General features: G+C 39.4%; 1 protein-coding gene and 1 long non-coding RNA gene across 4 annotated transcripts in view; one reads left to right on the plus strand and one right to left on the minus strand.

Moving 5' to 3' along the window:
- LOC106093804 (motile sperm domain-containing protein 2) overlaps window positions 1-17,928 on the plus strand; it is a 130,713-nt gene that overhangs the window by 39,012 nt on the left and 73,773 nt on the right. The window lies entirely within an intron of this gene.
- On the minus strand, window positions 7,803-16,083 carry LOC131994142 (uncharacterized). Its single transcript, XR_009396487.1, has 3 exons — window positions 15,479-16,083; window positions 8,041-8,810; window positions 7,803-7,897 (listed from the first exon to the last, which is right to left on the minus strand). It is a non-coding gene; the product is annotated as an uncharacterized LOC131994142 (long non-coding RNA).

Consider the following 17,928-nt stretch of genomic DNA (forward strand, 5'->3'; position numbering starts at 1 on the left):
GATATGGTCCAGTTTGGACCACAATTAAATTATATGTTGGAGACCTGTGTAAAATGTCATCCAATTCGAATAAGATTTGCGCCCTTTGGGGGCTCAAGAAGTAAAATAGAGAGACCGATTCAGACCATAGTAAACACGTATGTTAATGGTCATGAGAGAATCCGTCGTACAAAATTTCAGGCAAATCGGATAATAATTGCGACCTCTAGAGGCTCAAGAAGTCGAGATCCCAGATCGGTTTATATGGCAGCTATATCAGGTTATGAACCGATTTGAACCATATTTGGCACAGTTGTTGGATATCATAACAAAATACTACGTGCAAAAATTCATTCAAATTGGATAAGAATTGCGCCCTCTAGAGGCTCAAGAAGTCAAGACCCAAGATCGGTTTATATGACAGCTATATCAGGTTATGGACCGATTTGAACCATACTTGGCACAGTTGTTGGATGTCATAACAAAACACGTCGTGCAAAATTTCATTCCAATCGGATAAGAATTGCGCACTCTAGAGGCTCAAGAAGTCAAGACCCAAGATCGGTTTATATGGCAGCTATATCAGGTTATGGACCGATTTGAAATTTCATCCCAATCGGATAAGAATTGCGCACTCTAGAGGCTCAAGAAGTCAAGACCCAAGATCGGTTTATATGGCAGCTATATCAAAACATGGACCGATATGGCCCATTTACAATACCAACCGACCTACACTAATAAAAAGTATTTGTGCAAAATTTCAAGCGCCTAGCTTTACTCCTTCGGAAGTTAGCGTGCTTTCGACAGACAGACGGACGGACGGACGGACGGACATGGCTAGATCGACATAAAATTTCACGACGATCAAGAATATATATACTTTATGGGGTCTCAGACGAATATTTCGAGTAGTTACAAACAGAATGACGAAATTAGTATACCCCCCATCTTATGGTGGAGGGTATAAAAAAGCTTACTTGGAAGTTATCCCATGTCAATTTAATTATCTTAAATTTTGGATTCAGTTTGCTAAAATAACAAATTCGTAAATTGAAAAAATTTATATTTAAAAGTCTTTTGTTTTGTCGGAGCGAGCGGTTTTTGAGAATGGGCACCGCTCCGCTCCTGGTTAAAAAACTTTCGCTCCCGCTCCGCGCCTGCTCCGCTTCTAATCACTGGTATAGGTATGGCACACTACTCAAAAAATTGGTTTAAACCTAAAGTCAATGAGATAATTGGACCCAATCAATGCCCCTGTCGTTATACGTTCAAACGTATTTCAAACAAGTAAAAGCGTGCTAAGTTCGGCCGGGCCGAATCTTATATACCCTCCACCATGGATCGCATTTGTCGAGTTCTTTTCCCGGCATCTCTTCTTAGGCAAAAAAAAGGATATAAGAAAAGATTTGCTCTGCTATTAGAGCGATATCAAGATATGGTCCAGTTTGGACCACAATTAAATTATATGTTGGAGACCTGTGTAAAATGTCATCCAATTCGAATATATCAGGTTATAAACCGACTTGTACTTTATTTGACACAGTTGTTAAAAGTAACAATAAAAAACGTCTTGCGAAATTTCAGCCAAATTGGATAGAAATTGAGCCCTCTAGAAGCTCAAGAAGTCAAGTCCCCAGATCTGTTTATATGACAGCTATATCAGGTTATGAACCGATTTTAACCAAACTTGGTACAGTTGTTGGATATCATAACAAAATACTTCGTGCAAAAACTCATTCAAATCGGATAAGAATTGCGAACTCTAGAGGCTCAAGAAGTCAAGACCCCAGTTCTGTTTATATGGCAGCTATATCAGGTTATGAACCGATTTGAACCATACTTGGCACAGTTGTTGGATATCACAACAAAACACGTCGTGCGAAATTTCATTCCAATCGGATAAGAATTGCGCACTCTACAGGCTCAAGAAGTCAAGACCCAACATCGGTTTATATGGCAGCTATATCAGGTTATAAACCGATTTGAACCATACTTGGCACAGTTGTTGGATATAATAACAAAACACGTCGTGCAAAATTTCATTCCAATCGGATAAGAATTGCGCACTCTACAGGCTCAAGAAGTCAAGACCCAAGATCGGTTTATATGGCAGCTATATCATGTTATGGACCGATTTGAACCATACTTGGCACAGTAGTTGAATATCATAACAAAACACGTCGTGCAAAATTTCATCCCAATCGGATAAGAATTGCGCACTCTAGAGGCTCAAGAAGTCAAGACCCAAGATCGGTTTATATGGCAGCTATATCAAAACATGGACCGATATGGCCCATTTACAATACCAACCGACCTACACTAATAAGAAGTATTTGTGCAAATTTTCAAGCGGCTAGCTTTACTCCTTCGGAAGTTAGCGTGCTTTCGACAGACAGACGGACGGACGGACAGACGGACGGACATGGCTAGATCGACATAAAATGTCACGACGATCAAGAATATATATACTTTATGGGGTCTCAGACAAATATTTCGAGTAGTTACAAACAGAATGACGAAATTAGTATACCCCCCATCTTATGGTGGAGGGTATAAAAATGTCTCAGTTTGGTATCTCAGCAATATTATAAGGCTCTGTATGATGATGCTTGCTGATATACCTTGCTCAGTAAGAATAGGAAAGAATCACTCCGATCTATTCAACTCCAAATCAGAGTAGGAGACAGACTCTTTAATATCTTGCTGGAGAAGATTATACGAGACGCAGATGTGAATAGGTATGGCACACTACTCAGAAGAAAACCCATGCTACTCGACTATGCCGACGACATGGATATCATGGGCCGGCCACCGGAAGTAGTAAGTATAGCCTTTCATAGAATCGAAAGGGCAACAGTGAAAGTGGGTCTGGCAGTAAATGGAGATAAGAAAAAATGTTTGTTATCAAATCCCACAACGCCTTGGTTGGTTGATTCGGTCTGTGCATTGATATTGCTTCTATATAAAACAATATCTTGATTTTTTATGCTCATTTTCGTTTGCAATAAAAGTGATGGGAAATTAACGATACTATCGCCATTTATTATTCGAAAATATCGAATGTGCGATTATCACTAGTTTGCCAGCTCTACTCGACAGACGAAAATTATATACAAGACAAAGATACTACCCGTGTTGTTATATGGTTCCGAGGCATGAGTACTTGTGAAAGCAGACGAGGCAGTGCTTGGAGTGTTTGAGAGAAAGATTCTTCATAAAATATGTGGACCATTTCGCATTGATGGAGAGAATCGGCGTTGTACGAACCACGAACTGTTTGAGATGTATGACGACGTTAGCATAGTTAAACGTATCAAAATACAAAAACTATGTTGGCTAGATCATGTTGTCAGAATGAATGAAGAAGCTCCAGCGAAGAAGCTTTTTGAAGGCAAGTACTGTTATATACACAAACCGGGACGACCAAAACTCCGATGGAATTATCAAGTGGTAAAAGTTTTCTCGAAACTTGGTGTCAGAAATTGGAGAAGGAGCGCAGAAGATCGAGGAGCTAGGTTCGACTAATGGGACAAATACGCTATCCAATGAAAGAAAGAAAGAAGCTAGATTGTGCAAACAAGCTTTTGTGTACGTCTTATCAATGTATCGCCTTTGGACTTACATAGTTCAGCTGACAACAGCAACAGACAAATGGATGCCATGTACAAATAAACAAAACAAGAATTTCTGGCGCATATATATACGTTGTTTGGTAATACTTATGCAATAAAGAAATATCCATCCCAAATTAGGTATTTAAACGTGCGAAAACAACAACTACCATTAGAAATTTTTAGGTTTACTTATAGCAAAATGAATAAAGCAGATCATAATTCAAAAACATAATGAATTTGTACAAATGTGAAAGGTTTTCAATAAATTGAAGGTTTTCCATAAACAAAGTTTGTTACGTTCAGTTATGCAACGTTTATGGCTAACGTGTGATTTGTTAAAGCGAAACGTTACACAATTACAATTAAAGAAGAACTTCTTGTTAAAATTTTTGTTTTCATACTAAAAATGTCCCAAACCTTTTGCGTTATTTTACCCTTCACCGAAGGTTGGGGGTATATTCATTTTGTCATTCCGTTTGCAACACATCGAAATATACGCCTAAGTCCCCGTAAAGTATATATATTCTTGATCAGCGTAAAAATCTAAGACGATCTAGCCATGTCCGTCAGTCTGTCTGTTGAAATCACGGTACAGTCTTTAAAAAAAGAGATATTGAGCTGAAACTTTGCACAGACTATTTTTTTGTCCATAAGCAGGTTAATTTCGAAGATGGGCTATATCGGACTATATCTTGATATAGCCCCCATATAGACCGATCGCCCGATTTAGGGTCTTAGGCCCATAAAAGCCACATTTATTATCCGATTTTGCTGAAATATTGGACAGTGAGTTGTGTTAGGCCAGTCGATATCCTTTTTCAATTTGGATCGGTTCAGATTGGGATATAGCTACCATATAGACCGATGGTTTTGGGCCCATAAAAGGCGCATTTATTCTCCGATTTCGCCGAAATTTGGGACAGTGAGTTGCGTTAGGTCGCTCGATTTGGATATAGCTGCCAAATAGACTGATCTCTCGATTTAAGGTGTCGGGCCCATAAAAGCCGAATTTATTGTCCGATTTCGCAGAAATTTGGGAAAGTGAGTTGCATTAGGTTGTTCGACAACTTTCTGCAATTTGGTCCAGATCGGTTGTTAAAAAATCTGGTGCTGCGCACTGTCAAATTTTTGCTACGCGAAATCATTTAGCCCAAGAATATTCCATTACCAGTTTTTCTTAATGGAGACTAAATTTTCTGCCAGTCGGGCCAAACACACCCTGATTTCCTAATGAAATCCTGTTTCAAAACAAAAGCGCGCTCTAAACCGTACTCAATAGTCTTTGGGTATGTAGGGCACCTTAATCAATTTAACAAAGGTGCTGATGAAGTTGCCCCTGTTCCTTAGTGGAATTATGAAGTTATATGGCGTAACAGAAATCATGATACACTAGCCAGTCTAAGTGTTTTGAAATACATCACACACTTGCTCAACTTTTATAAGTTCTTTGCTATGCTATTCTTTGAATAGAAGGCATTGAACATGATCTCAAGCTGGAAGATGATCGAAAAATCTCGCAAATTTTCTACCACTATTTTACCATATGATCATATGTTCTCTCTAGTCGCTCATAGAATACATCTTTGGTCTGCTTGTCCTCAAACTTGGTTGGAATATGGGCACAGATAAGGTTGATATTAAAATTTTTGGTTTTGCTGCAAAAAAAGCTTGTCTACGGCTGACAATGAATCCACAGCCTAACTCAAGTCGTATCGATCGTCGTATAGTTCGATCATGTATTAAAATTATCTCCGATTTCCTACTAAAGTATGCGATTTGAGAACCCCTGCTTCTCATCAACATCTTTCTTTATTTCTTAATTTTGTAAGTTGTTTCACTATTTACAGTACACAAGGAAACAAATGTTAAACTCGATAAGGCACCTGCACTTCAAAGTTCAAGTTCATTGTATAACAAAACGGATTTTATTTTTAATATTTTTTTCCACTCTCATGAGTTGTTTACCTTTTCAATTCTCATACAATTGCTAAGTTTTGGTCGAACAAACTAAGGTAAATTATTATACCCTCCACCATAAGATGGGGGGTATACTAATTTCGTCATTCTGTTTGTAACTACTCGAAATATTCGTCTGAGGCCCCATAAAGTATATATATTCTTGATCGTCGCGACATTTTATGTCGATCTAGCCATGTCCGTCCGTCTGTCCGTCCGTCCGTCCGTCCGTCCGTCCGTCCGTCCGTCCGTCTGTCTGTCGAAAGCACGCTAACTTCCGAAGGAGTAAAGCTAGCCGCTTGAAATTTTGCACAAATACTTCTTATTAGTGTAGGTCGGTTGGTATTGTAAATGGGCCATATCGGTCCATGTTTTGATATAGCTGCCATATAAACCGATCTTGGGTCTTGACTTCTTGAGCCTCTAGAGTGCGCAATTCTTATCCGATTGGAATGAAATTTTGCACGACGTGTTTTGCTATGATGTCCAACAACTGTGCCAAGTATAGTTCAAATCGGTCGATAACCTGATATAGCTGCCATATAAACCGATCTTGGGTCTTGACTTCTTGAGCCTCTAGCGTGCGCAATTCTTACCCGATCAGAATGAAATTTTGCACGACGTGTTTTGTTATAATATCCAACAACTGTGCTAAGTATGGTTCAAATCGGTCCATAACCTGATATAGCTGCCATATAAACCGATCTTGGGTCTTGACTTCTTGAGCCTCTAGAGTGCGCAATTCTTACCCGATCAGAATGAAATTTTGCACGACGTGTTTTGTTATGATATCCAACAACTGTGCCAAGTATGGTTTTAATCGGTCAATAACCTGATATAGCTGCCATATAAACCGATCTTGGGTCTTGACTTCTTGAGCCTCTAGAGGGCGCAATTCTTATCCGATTGGAATGGAATTTCGCACGACGTGTTTTGTTATGATAGCCAACAACTGTGCCAAGTATGGTTTAAATCGGTCCATAACCTGATATAGCTGCCATATAAACCGATCTTGGGTCTTGACTTCTTGAGCCTCTAGAGTGCGCAATTCTTACCCGATCAGAATGAAATTTTGCACGACGTGTTTTGTTATGATATCCAACAACTGTGCCAAGTATGGTCCAAATCGGTCCATAACCTGATATAGCTGCCATATAAACCGATCTTGGGTCTTGACTTCTTGAGCCTCTAGAGGGCACAGTTCTTATCCAATTTGAATGAATTTTTGCACGAAGTATTTGGTTATGATATCCAACGAATGTGCCAAGTATGGTTGAAATCGGTCCATAACCTGATATAGCTGTCATATAAACAGATCTGGGGATTTGACTTCTTGAGCTTCTAGAGGGCGCAATTCTTATCAGATTTTTCTGAAATTTTGCATAACGTATTTTATTTTTACTTTCAACAACTGTGTCAAATAAGGTTCAAATCGGTTCATAACCTGATATAGCTGCCATATAAACCGATCTGGGATCTTGACTTCTTGACCCCTAGAGGTCGCAATTATTATCCGATATGCCTGAAATTTTGTACGACGGATCCTCTCATGACCATCAACAAACGTGTTTTTTATGGTCTGAATCGGTCTATAGCCCGATACAGATCCCATATAAATCGTTCTCTCTATTTTACTTCGTGTGCCCCAATGGGCGCAATTCTTATACGAATTGGCTGAAATTTTACACAGGTCTCCAACATATAATTTAATTGTGGTCCGAACCGGACCATATCTTGATATCGTTTTAATAGCAGAGTAACTCTTTTCTTATATCCTTTTTTGCCTAAGAAGAGATGCCGGAAAAAGGACTCGACAAATGCAATCCATGGTGGAGGGTATATAAGATTCGGCCCGGCCGAACTTAGCACGCTTTTACTTGTTAAATATTAAAATGTGTTGTCGACATGCAAAAGTACGTTTCAATAGTAAATCTAAAAAGTTTATTTTTCTTTTGTGCTGTGGGTAAAACCTGTATTTGTATAAGCACAGTGTGCAAAAGATTTCGAGCAAATTTAATTTGATGTGGTAAGTAACGATATTTTGCCTTTTAGTAAAATTAAATTCTATGGAAATTTTAAAAATATTTACATACATTGTAGGAATTTTAGGAAAATATATTTATATCACATATACATACGTATGCACATTAGAGCGTCCCAAAAACAAGAAGTGGTTTATTTCTAAACGCATACCCTGAATTTGTCTTTTTTATACCCACCACCGAAGGATGGGGGTATATTCATTGCACAAAATTTGTAGCCTTTTAGGAATTTTGATTAAAATCGGGGAAATTAAGAAACTGCGGGAATACTTCAAATGACTGCAGTTTGGCGGGAATAAAACCTTCCTAGAAGAGCAACGAGGGATGTCTTTTTTATTGACAGTGGTGGCAACCAGTGTTCGCCTTATAGACTCCGCCGTAAGTAAAACAAAAACAACACTTGTTAGTACAAGCAATGTGAAGTGTGGGAGGATTGAAACGAGGCTCACCGTTTGATTTCTGGAATGCAATTGAATTTTTATTCTTCTTTAAACTAGGTACGAACATCAATATGCTTGCCGAAAACCAGTTGCTCTCATTTATTTTGCCGCCCAATCTAAACGAAGGTATTATGAGAGAGTTTGGATAAAAACTACAAAGCTACAGATTGATGTTCGATAGCAGATAATAATTACATGTTGTTAGTTACTTAAATTCATGGATTGGCAACTATAATCCGTTATTAATTCAAATAGATACAATTTACATTATGAAGAATTCAATAAGATTAATGTAAATTTAAACATACTGGGGGGCCTTTGCATGTATGCAAATAATAGAGATTTAAACAAGTAAATTAGCTAAAGATTTAATGGCTGTGGTGATAATTTGTTGTTGATCGGATGGAATGAGTTGGATTTGGTTGCTTGACCGTTGATTTGGTTGTGATGGAAGTTTTCTGTTACCCTTCAATTTGGTGCATCCAGCTTTCGTTTGTCGATGGGTATTTGGATGGGTTTTCGTTGGTTGTGATTTGGTTCGAGGATGCAACGCATAGTGCAGCAGCGTGTGATGGTATTCTCCACAGTTTCTGCAAATAACTTGGGATGTACATCGTCGTAAAGTATGGCTCCGCGCTAAACAATTAGAACAATAATTGTGTTTGTCTACGACATGTTTCCGCTCGGCGGCTTTCATCTGCAAAAACTTCTTACAGAACCGGAGAGAGTGGTATCTCCAACAAACCTTGCATTGGTGAATTTTTGGATCTCGTTGGGCTCTTGAGGAAAGAAATAAGAAGTAATTAATAGCGAGGATTTTAGACTCAATTAAAAAAAAAAGAATGCAGAGTTGAGAATCAGCATTAGGGGATTTCGAGTATTGGAAAACTTTTCTTCTGATTAGGTTGTGTTTTTAAAAGGCAAAAGGCATAGTTTGACGATTGGACGATTTATAATGCCAGACTCAGTACGAATGTCAGCGATCCGAACATTATTGTCGGTTCCCGTATAGACCTTTTGAACTCTACCCAACCTCCATTCACTGGGAGGGAGGAGATCATCAATAACTACGACCAAATCATCTTGGTTAATATTAGGCAACGGAGCTTTCCATTTATATCACTTCTGCAAGTTTCGCAAGTAATCTTCCTTCCAACGAACAGCAAATTGATGGTGAAGACCTTTAAGTTTTTCCCATCTATTTAATAATGACAAATTATCACAATGGAGTTCTGGCAACGCCATAATGGGCCCCCCTCGAAGGAAATGTCCTGGAGTCAGAGCAGATATATCATTGGGATCCTGAGACAGAGCTGAGATAGGCCTTGAGTTGAGTACGCCCTCGATGCGCGCTAGAATGGTGGCAAATTCCTCAAAGGTACAGCGGTGAGAACTCATTATTCGGCGGAAATGAAACTTAAAGCTTTTGACAGCCGCCTCCCACAGACCTCCCATATGAGGTGCGTGGGGCGGAATAAAAGACCATTCGAGACCATGGACCACATACTTCTGAGATGTCTCAGCGGAAGACTTCTTAATAAATTGTTTGAACTCCTTGAGAAGGGTTCTACTTGCGCCAATAAAATTTCGGCCGTTGTCTGAAACAACCTTTTTAGGCAAGCCCCGCCTACCGACAAATCTTGAAAAGGCTGCGAGAAATGCAGAAGCTGTGAGCTCTGAGCAAGGCTCTAAATGAATGGCTTTTGTTGAAAAGCATATAAATACGCTGGCATATCCTTTGATTATTGGAGCATTCCGAAGTTTTGAACTTTTCAGTTCAAAGGGACCAGCGAAATCAATCCCTGTCGTCTCAAAGGGCATTGAAAATGTGCATCGCTCTGCCGGTAAAGGTGCCATGATTTGAGTGCATGCACGCTTCTTGTAAATGGTACATATCTTGCAATGATGGATAATACGCTTAATGCCATACTTAAGACGTGAAATATGAAATTCGGTATTGACAATTCGACACATAAGAGAACACTCTCCGTGTAACAAAAGGATATGAATAAATTCCAAATAAAGTTTCGTAAAATGAGCTTGATGTGGTAAAATAATTGGAAACTTTTCGTTGTAAGGCAATTCGGAAGTAGCCAAGCGACCATTTACTCGTAGAAGTCCGTTTCCGTCCAGGAAAGGGTTAAGGGGACTTAACGGACTTTTTTTAGCCACAATCTTTGAATTAGCAATGTCACTATATTCTTGCGAATAATAACTTTTCTGAGATAAAAGTATAAACCTATTTCGGACAAACGAAATTTCCTGTTGGGATATCAAATCTTGAGTATGACGTCGTGCATAAATTTTAGAGCAATTATTGTAAAACCGGAAGACATAACAGAAGACACGTAAAGCTCTTGCATAGCAAGAGAAATTTTCTAGAGGGTCAGGAGAGCTGAGTACTGCTGGGAAACTTTCCACTTTTCTTCGTTCGACATCCGGGGATCTCGGAAAGATCGGCTGGGGCCAGTCAGATAAGCCCTGTCCTAACCAGGTAGGACCTTGCCACCATAGTGTGTTGTCTTTCAGCTCACTTGCACGACAGCCTCTAGTTCCCAGATCTGCTGGATTCTGTTCGGTAGGGACATGTCTCCAATAGGAGTTGGGAAGGTTGTATCTAATTTGGGAAACTCTATTAGCGATATAAGTCTTCCACATATATGGGGGTTTACCTAACCAACCCAGCACTATTAATGAGTCACACCATAAGAACACCTCCGGATCTTTAAACGGCATAAACGAGAGAATGCGTTTAACCAATTTGGAAAGCAGTAGAGCACCGCAAAGTTCCAGGCGGGGTAGACTTATCGTTTCGAGAGGTGCTACTTTGGTCTTTGAGACCAATAAATTTGAGAAAATGCCAGCTGAATTTTGAACACGAACATATACCGCAGCACAATAAGCACGTTGTGATGAATCACAGAATCCGTGTATCTGTACGTTATCGGAAGGGCCAAAGTCTATCCACCGAGGAATTTGTATGTCCTGAATCAGAGGTAGCTGGGAAGCTATACATTGCCAACGAGTCTGGGAAGTTGGACTTACAGACTGGTCCCAACCAAGCCCTTCTAACCAAAGGCTTTGCATTAAAATTTTCGCCTGTATAACTATTGGGGAGAGCCAGCCTGCTGGGTCATATAGTTTTGCGACAGCAGAAAGAATTTCCCGCTTCGTGACAGCTGTTGACGCCGAATCGTTATTGAACGAATAAGAAAAACAATCAGTGAGAGCATTCCACTGGACGCCCAAGGTCTTTGTAGAACTTGCTTCATAGAACTGAAGAAAATTAGAGTCGTACAGATCTTGAGGGGGAAGATGGTCTAGAAGTTTGGCGTTGTTGGAAGTGATTTTCCGGAGGGGAAAACCGGCAGAATTAAGCACAGAAATTAGTTGAGATTGAGCAAGAAGTGCATCATTTAGGGAATGACCACCCGAGAGTATGTCATCGACATATGTTTCCCTACGGAGGATTGGGGCAGCTAAGGGATACTGCATTTCGGAGTCGTTGGCTAATTGTAACAGTGTCCTTATGGCCAGAAATGGCGCACAATTTATACCGAATGTAACCGTTTTAAGTTCGAAATCGGTTACTGGGGTGTCCTGATCCCTTCTAAAGAGAACACGTTGAAAAGGCCTATCATCCGGGTGAATCAAAATTTGGCGGTACATCTTTTGCACGTCGCCGCTAAAGACATATCGATAGGATCTCCAATACAATAAAATTGACATTAAATCTGACTGCAAAGTTGGGCCCGGATGGAGTACGTCATTAAGAGAGAGACCAGTGTTGGTCCTGCGAGATCCGTTAAATACAACACGTACCCTTGTCGTTCGACTCTCGGGTCTAATAACCGCATGGTGCGGCAAATAAAAAGACTGGTATTTCCCATCTCGTTGCCTTTCACATGAGGAGATTTCCTCCATATGATCAAGCGTCAGATACTCATTGAGAACTTGCCGGTAGTCTTCGAATAAGTCAGTATGTCTTGTGAGTGACTTTTCTATCCTGGAGTATTGTCGGAAAGCAATTGCCCTGGAAGGACCAAGTGTGAGAGTGGTATTGAACTCCTGTTTGAAAGGTAAGCGTACAATGTATCGTCCTTCAGGGGTCCTCCTAGTTGTCTCCTTATAATAATCCTCACAATAGGTATCCTGAGAAGATACCTTGGGAAAATTAGGAATTTCTTCCGTTTCCCAGAATTTGCGCAGCAAGTCGTTTAACGCAATATTATCGGAGGGGCTGACGGTGGCCGAAAAGGATTGAGTTGTTGGCACTGGACCGCTGATAACCCAGCCGAAGATAGTATTGTGGGCCGAGAGATGGCCGCATATATTCTTAATAATTCCTTCCATTTCGACGTGATGAGCGTTATCCTCACCTAATATAAGGTCAATTTGAGCTGACTTGAAAAAGAATGGGTCAGCCAACTGGATTTCAGAAAAAGCCTCGAGATTTGGAGGTTTTATTGTGAAAGAAGGGAGATAATTGGTGACCTTGGGTAAAATTATTGCTGACACGACAATTTTTCTTTTCATGTCTTTGGAGCACAAAGTTATATCGCACTCTTTATCAGAGCTTTGAGTCTTACAACCGATACCAGATATTATACAAGGAGAGCGCTTTGTAGGCAAACGAAGCCGGTTACGAATTCTTTCTGAGATGAAAGTTCGCTGCGAACCCGAATCGATTAGGGCTCTTATGGTGAATATCTCGCCTAAATATTCTACAGGAACTAAAGCAGTGCGCAAAAGGACATTTGTATAATTAGAAGATACGTGGGAATGCATATTTGGTTGAGAAGTAAATAGTGTAGGGGAACAAGCAATAAGATCATCCTCGGGAGAACTAGAAAGGAAAACTGCCTGATTGGAACAGCTAGGCTGATCCTGAGTATGAAGAGGTGTCTGTGGAGGGGCGTCATTACGCTTTAGTGGTGTCTTTTGTTTCTTTAAATGCAGCAGGGTGTGATGAAACTGCTTGCATTCTGCACACGAATGTTTACTTTTACATTCCTTTTTCATGTGTGAAGAGGATAAGCAATTATTGCAAATTTTATTTTCAAATACGAAATTTATTCTATCTGACACAGAGAGCTGTTTAAACCCAGGGCAGGCACGAATCGAATGACTGGCACTGCAAAATCTACAGTCCTTATCGCTTTTATCTTCGGTTATATATGAATGAACTGGTGAGACTTGGGCTCCAAAAAAAGTTTTAGTCTCTTTAATACTAGTAATTCTCTCAACAATTTCATATCTATTTATCAAAAAGGAGTTCATTTGAGACCATTTGGGCAAACTTCTGTGGGAATCAAGGGATTGTTCCCACAAGGCAAGGGTTTTCTCAGGAAGCTTAGTCGAAACGAGGTAGATTAGTAAAGGATCCCAATCGTCGGTGGAAACTCCTAATGTCTTGAGTCTGGCGAGGCAATCATTAACAGTTGCCTGTAAATTTTGAATAGATTGACTATCCTCAGAGCCTGCAATGGGAATATTGAAAAGTATTCTCAGTTGACAGTCGACCAATACGCGAGTATTCTCATATCTTAACTTTAAAGCCTCCCAAGCCAGGGGAAAAGTCTCGTCACATAGGGTATAACGCTTTACTATAGCCCCCGCCTCGCCTCTGGTCTTGTTCCTTAAATGGAATAACTTTTGTGCCGGCGTTAGTTTAGGGTGATTAACGTATATGGCGATAAACATATCGCGGAACGAGGGCCACTCCTCGTATCCGCCTTCAAAAATTTCCGTGTCACACGGTGGTAGCTTAATATTCAGCCCAGAAAAAGCGGAGGGACCGCTTGGTGGAAGAGGTGCCATGGGAGTGGTCATATCCAATTGCCTCATTCCGCCTCTTTTCAGTCGTAAGAGATCTAAAATTCTAGACTTGCAATCATAATAACTCTCTGAACAGGAGTGAAATTTACCACGAGCTGAATCCATAAATTCCTTATCCTGTCCGTCTAGCGAAATATTAAGAGTGGAATACGCAATCTGAAGTTTGTTCCATCGATCTTCTAAATCCATCATTTTAACTTCTAATATGGATTCGGTTTGGTCATCATCACGCCCATTACCGAAATTGGACGAAAATAACACAAGAAAGTCCGAGGCAAAAATAAAAACGTCTTTAGGAGAGGCGGACTTTTCCATCTCGAGCAATTTGAATAAAAAAGTCCACAACAAATCTCATTGAGTTGTCTCAAATGGCCGGCGAATAATTTGCTAGAGTGCTCACACGAAAAATAGTTCAAATTCCACTCCAATATATGGGTGCCAACAATAAAATCTAAACGTCCACGAGATCGATATTTTATAATGAGGTACAAATTCAGTTTGGGCTGAAATGATTTTGCAACGTGAGTACAAAATTTATTAACACCAAACTTGTTAGAAAATTATGTTTACTTGTTAGTTACAAGTAATTTCAAAGATGAAAATTCGGGTTATAATTGTAGCCGTGCAAAGGCACATAAACGAGTAAAAGTTTCACGTTGTAACGTAAGTACAACCGGTCAGAAATTTATTCCAAAAAAAAGATTGAAGAGAAATTTCTCTTTCTCTTGCAGGTATATTCTCAAAAGTCCAATATTCCAATCTTAGCAACGGAATTGCTCATATATCTACAGAATGTATCTACATCTGCAGTAATATCTTTTCTACTTATTCCCTTTTGTCTTGCATTACATTCCCATCATACATCGTTGGTTTTGGGAGTGTTCTGATTTAAACATATGTATGTATGTATGTATGTCAGTTACGAATGTTCATAGACAGCAAATGTAAATCTCCAGAAGATAGAGGAAAGCTCAATGTGTAAAGGCTGTTATGTTAGTCGATGCTAACATTCTGCTTTAAGAGAACAAGGTGTTAAAAAAAACATACAACGTTGTTAGAAATGTTAATGGCTTCAATCAAGAGAAAAGAGAGATGATATTTTACATTCTCAGCTGCACTAACAACAGACAACGTTATCAACAAAACCGTGTTGCTAAACAAACTTGGGCAACATGTTTCAATTTTATTCGATATCACCAATGATCTGACCAACTTATCAACAAAATGTAAGACGACGTAATGCTAACACGATCAAGAGAATTTTCGGCATTCAAATGTTGCCATGTATTCTTTTTTAATCAATTTATGGTATTCTTATATTTCTTGCTTATAAAGCGTTTGGGGAAACGAGAGTTCACTATGTTGCTAAAAATTTTCTGCAACATATATTAAAGTTGGGTTCAAATTTAAATTCGGTGTGGTATTTACCGTTATTAACGGTTTCTTCCAATTTAATATTTGCTATCTTCTTTTGTACTCTTCACTTAGTTAAAACATATTTCATTTTTACTCACGATTCTCCTTGATCATGTTCTTTAGTTTTTAAAGGGTTACCTTGTAGTAGCTTTTACCAATTTTTAAACCATTCGTCTAGTCTTGCGCCACGTACCTCATTGCAATTATTTCTGATGATAGTTGTTTCCAATTCCAAATGCCAGCTCACTTGAGGTTCGAAGGACCATGCACAAAATTTGTAGCCTTTTAGGAATTTTGATTAAAATCGGGGAAATTAAGAAACTGCGGGAATACTTCAAATGACTGCAGTTTGGCGGGAATAAAACCTTCCTAGAAGAGCAACGAGGGATGTCTTTTTTATTGACAGTGGTGGCAACCAGTGTTCGCCTTATAGACTCCGCCGTAAGTAAAACAAAAACAACACTTGTTAGTACAAGCAATGTGAAGTGTGGGAGGATTGAAACGAGGCTCACCGTTTGATTTCTGGAATGCAATTGAATTTTTATTCTTCTTTAAACTAGGTACGAACATCAATATGCTTGCCGAAAACCAGTTGCTCTCATTTATTTTGCCGCCCAATCTAAACGAAGGTATTATGAGAGAGTTTGGATAAAAACTACAAAGCTACAGATTGATGTTCGATAGCAGATAATAATTACATGTTGTTAGTTACTTAAATTCATGGATTGGCAACTATAATCCGTTATTAATTCAAATAGATACAATTTACATTATGAAGAATTCAATAAGATTAATGTAAATTTAAACATTCATTTTGTCATTCCGTTTGCAACACATCGATATATCCATTTCCGACCCTATAAAGTATATATATTCTTGATCAACGTAAAAATCTAAGACGATCTAGACATGTCCGTCCGTCTGTCTGTTGAAATCACGCTACAGCCTTTAAAAATAGAGATATTGAGCTGAAACTTTGCACAGATTCTTTTTTTTGTCCATAAGCAGATTAAGTTCGAAGATGGGCTATATCGGACTATATCTTGATATAGCCCCCATATAGACCGATCGGCCGATTTAGGGTCTTAGGCCCATAAAAGCCACATTTATTATCCGATTTAGAACAGTGAGTTCTGTTAGGCCCTAAAATGTCCTCCGTGAATTTGGCCCAGATCGGTCCAGATTTGGATATAGCTGCCATATAGACCGATCATCCGATTTATGGTCTAAGTCCCATAAAAGCCACATTTATTATCCAATTTCGCTGAAATTTGGGACAATGAGTTGCGTTAGGCCCTTCGACATCCTTCGTCAATTTGGCTTATATCGGTCCAGATTTGGATATAGCTGCCATATAGACCGATCCTCCCACTTAGGGTCTAAGGCCCATAAAAGCCACTTTATTATTATCCGATCTTGCTGAAATTTGGGACAGTGAGTTGTGTAATGCCCTTCGATATCTTTCTTCAATTTGGCCCAGGTCGGTTCAGATTTGGATATAGCTGCCATATAGACCGATTTCTTAATTCCATTTCTTGGGTCCATAAAATGCTTATTTATTATCCGATGTCGCCAAAATTTGGGACAGTGAGTTAAGTTAAACCCCTTGACATACTTCTGCAATATCGCACAGATCGGTTCAAATTTGGATATAGCTGCCATATTGACCGATATCTACGTTTTAGGTTTTGGGGCCATAAAAGACGCATTTATTGTCCGATGTCGCTGAAATTTGAGACAATGAGTTTGGTTAGGCTCTTCGAAGCCCTTCTTCAATTCTGCCCAGATCGGTGGAGATTTGAATATCGCTGCCATATAGACCGATATCGCGATTTAAGGTCTTGGCCCCACAAAAGGCGCATTTATAATCCAATTTCACTGAAATTTGACACATTGACTTATGTTAGGCTTTTCGACATCCGTGTCGTATATGGTTCAGATCGGTTTATTTTTATACCCTCCACCATAAGATGGGGGGTATACTAATTTCGTCATTCTGTTTGTAACTACTCGAAATATTCGTCTGAGACCCCATAAAGTATATATATATTCTTGATCGTCGTGAAATTTTATGTCGATCTAGCCATGTCCGTCCGTCCGTCCGTCCGTCCGTCTGTCTGTCGAAAGCACGCTAACTTCCGAAGGAGTAAAGCTAGCCGCTTGAAATTTTGCACAAATACTACTTATTAGTGTAGGTCGGTTGGTATTGTAAATGGGCCATATCGGTCCATGTTTTGATATAGCTGCCATATAAACCGATCTTGGGTCTTGACTTCTTGAGCCTCTAGAGTGCGCAATTCTTATCCGATTGGAATGAAATTTTGCACGACGTGTTTTGTTATGAAATCCAACAACTGTGCCAAGTATGGTTCAAATCGGTCCGTAACCTGATATAGCTGCCATATAAACCGATCTTGGGTCTTGACTTCTTGAGCCTCTAGCGTGCGCAATTCTTATCCGATCAGAATGAAATTTTGCACGATGTGTTTTGTTATGATATCCAACAACTGTGCCAAGTATGGTTTTAATCGGTCCATAACCTGATATAGCTGCCATATAAATCGATCTTGGGTCTTGACTTCTTGAGCCTCTAGAGTGCGCAATTCCTATCCGATTTGGCTGAAATTTTGCATGACGTATTTT

The sequence above is a fragment of the Stomoxys calcitrans genome, chromosome 1 (assembly GCF_963082655.1).
Source record: "Stomoxys calcitrans chromosome 1, idStoCalc2.1, whole genome shotgun sequence".
Classification (NCBI taxonomy): domain Eukaryota; kingdom Metazoa; phylum Arthropoda; class Insecta; order Diptera; family Muscidae; genus Stomoxys; species Stomoxys calcitrans.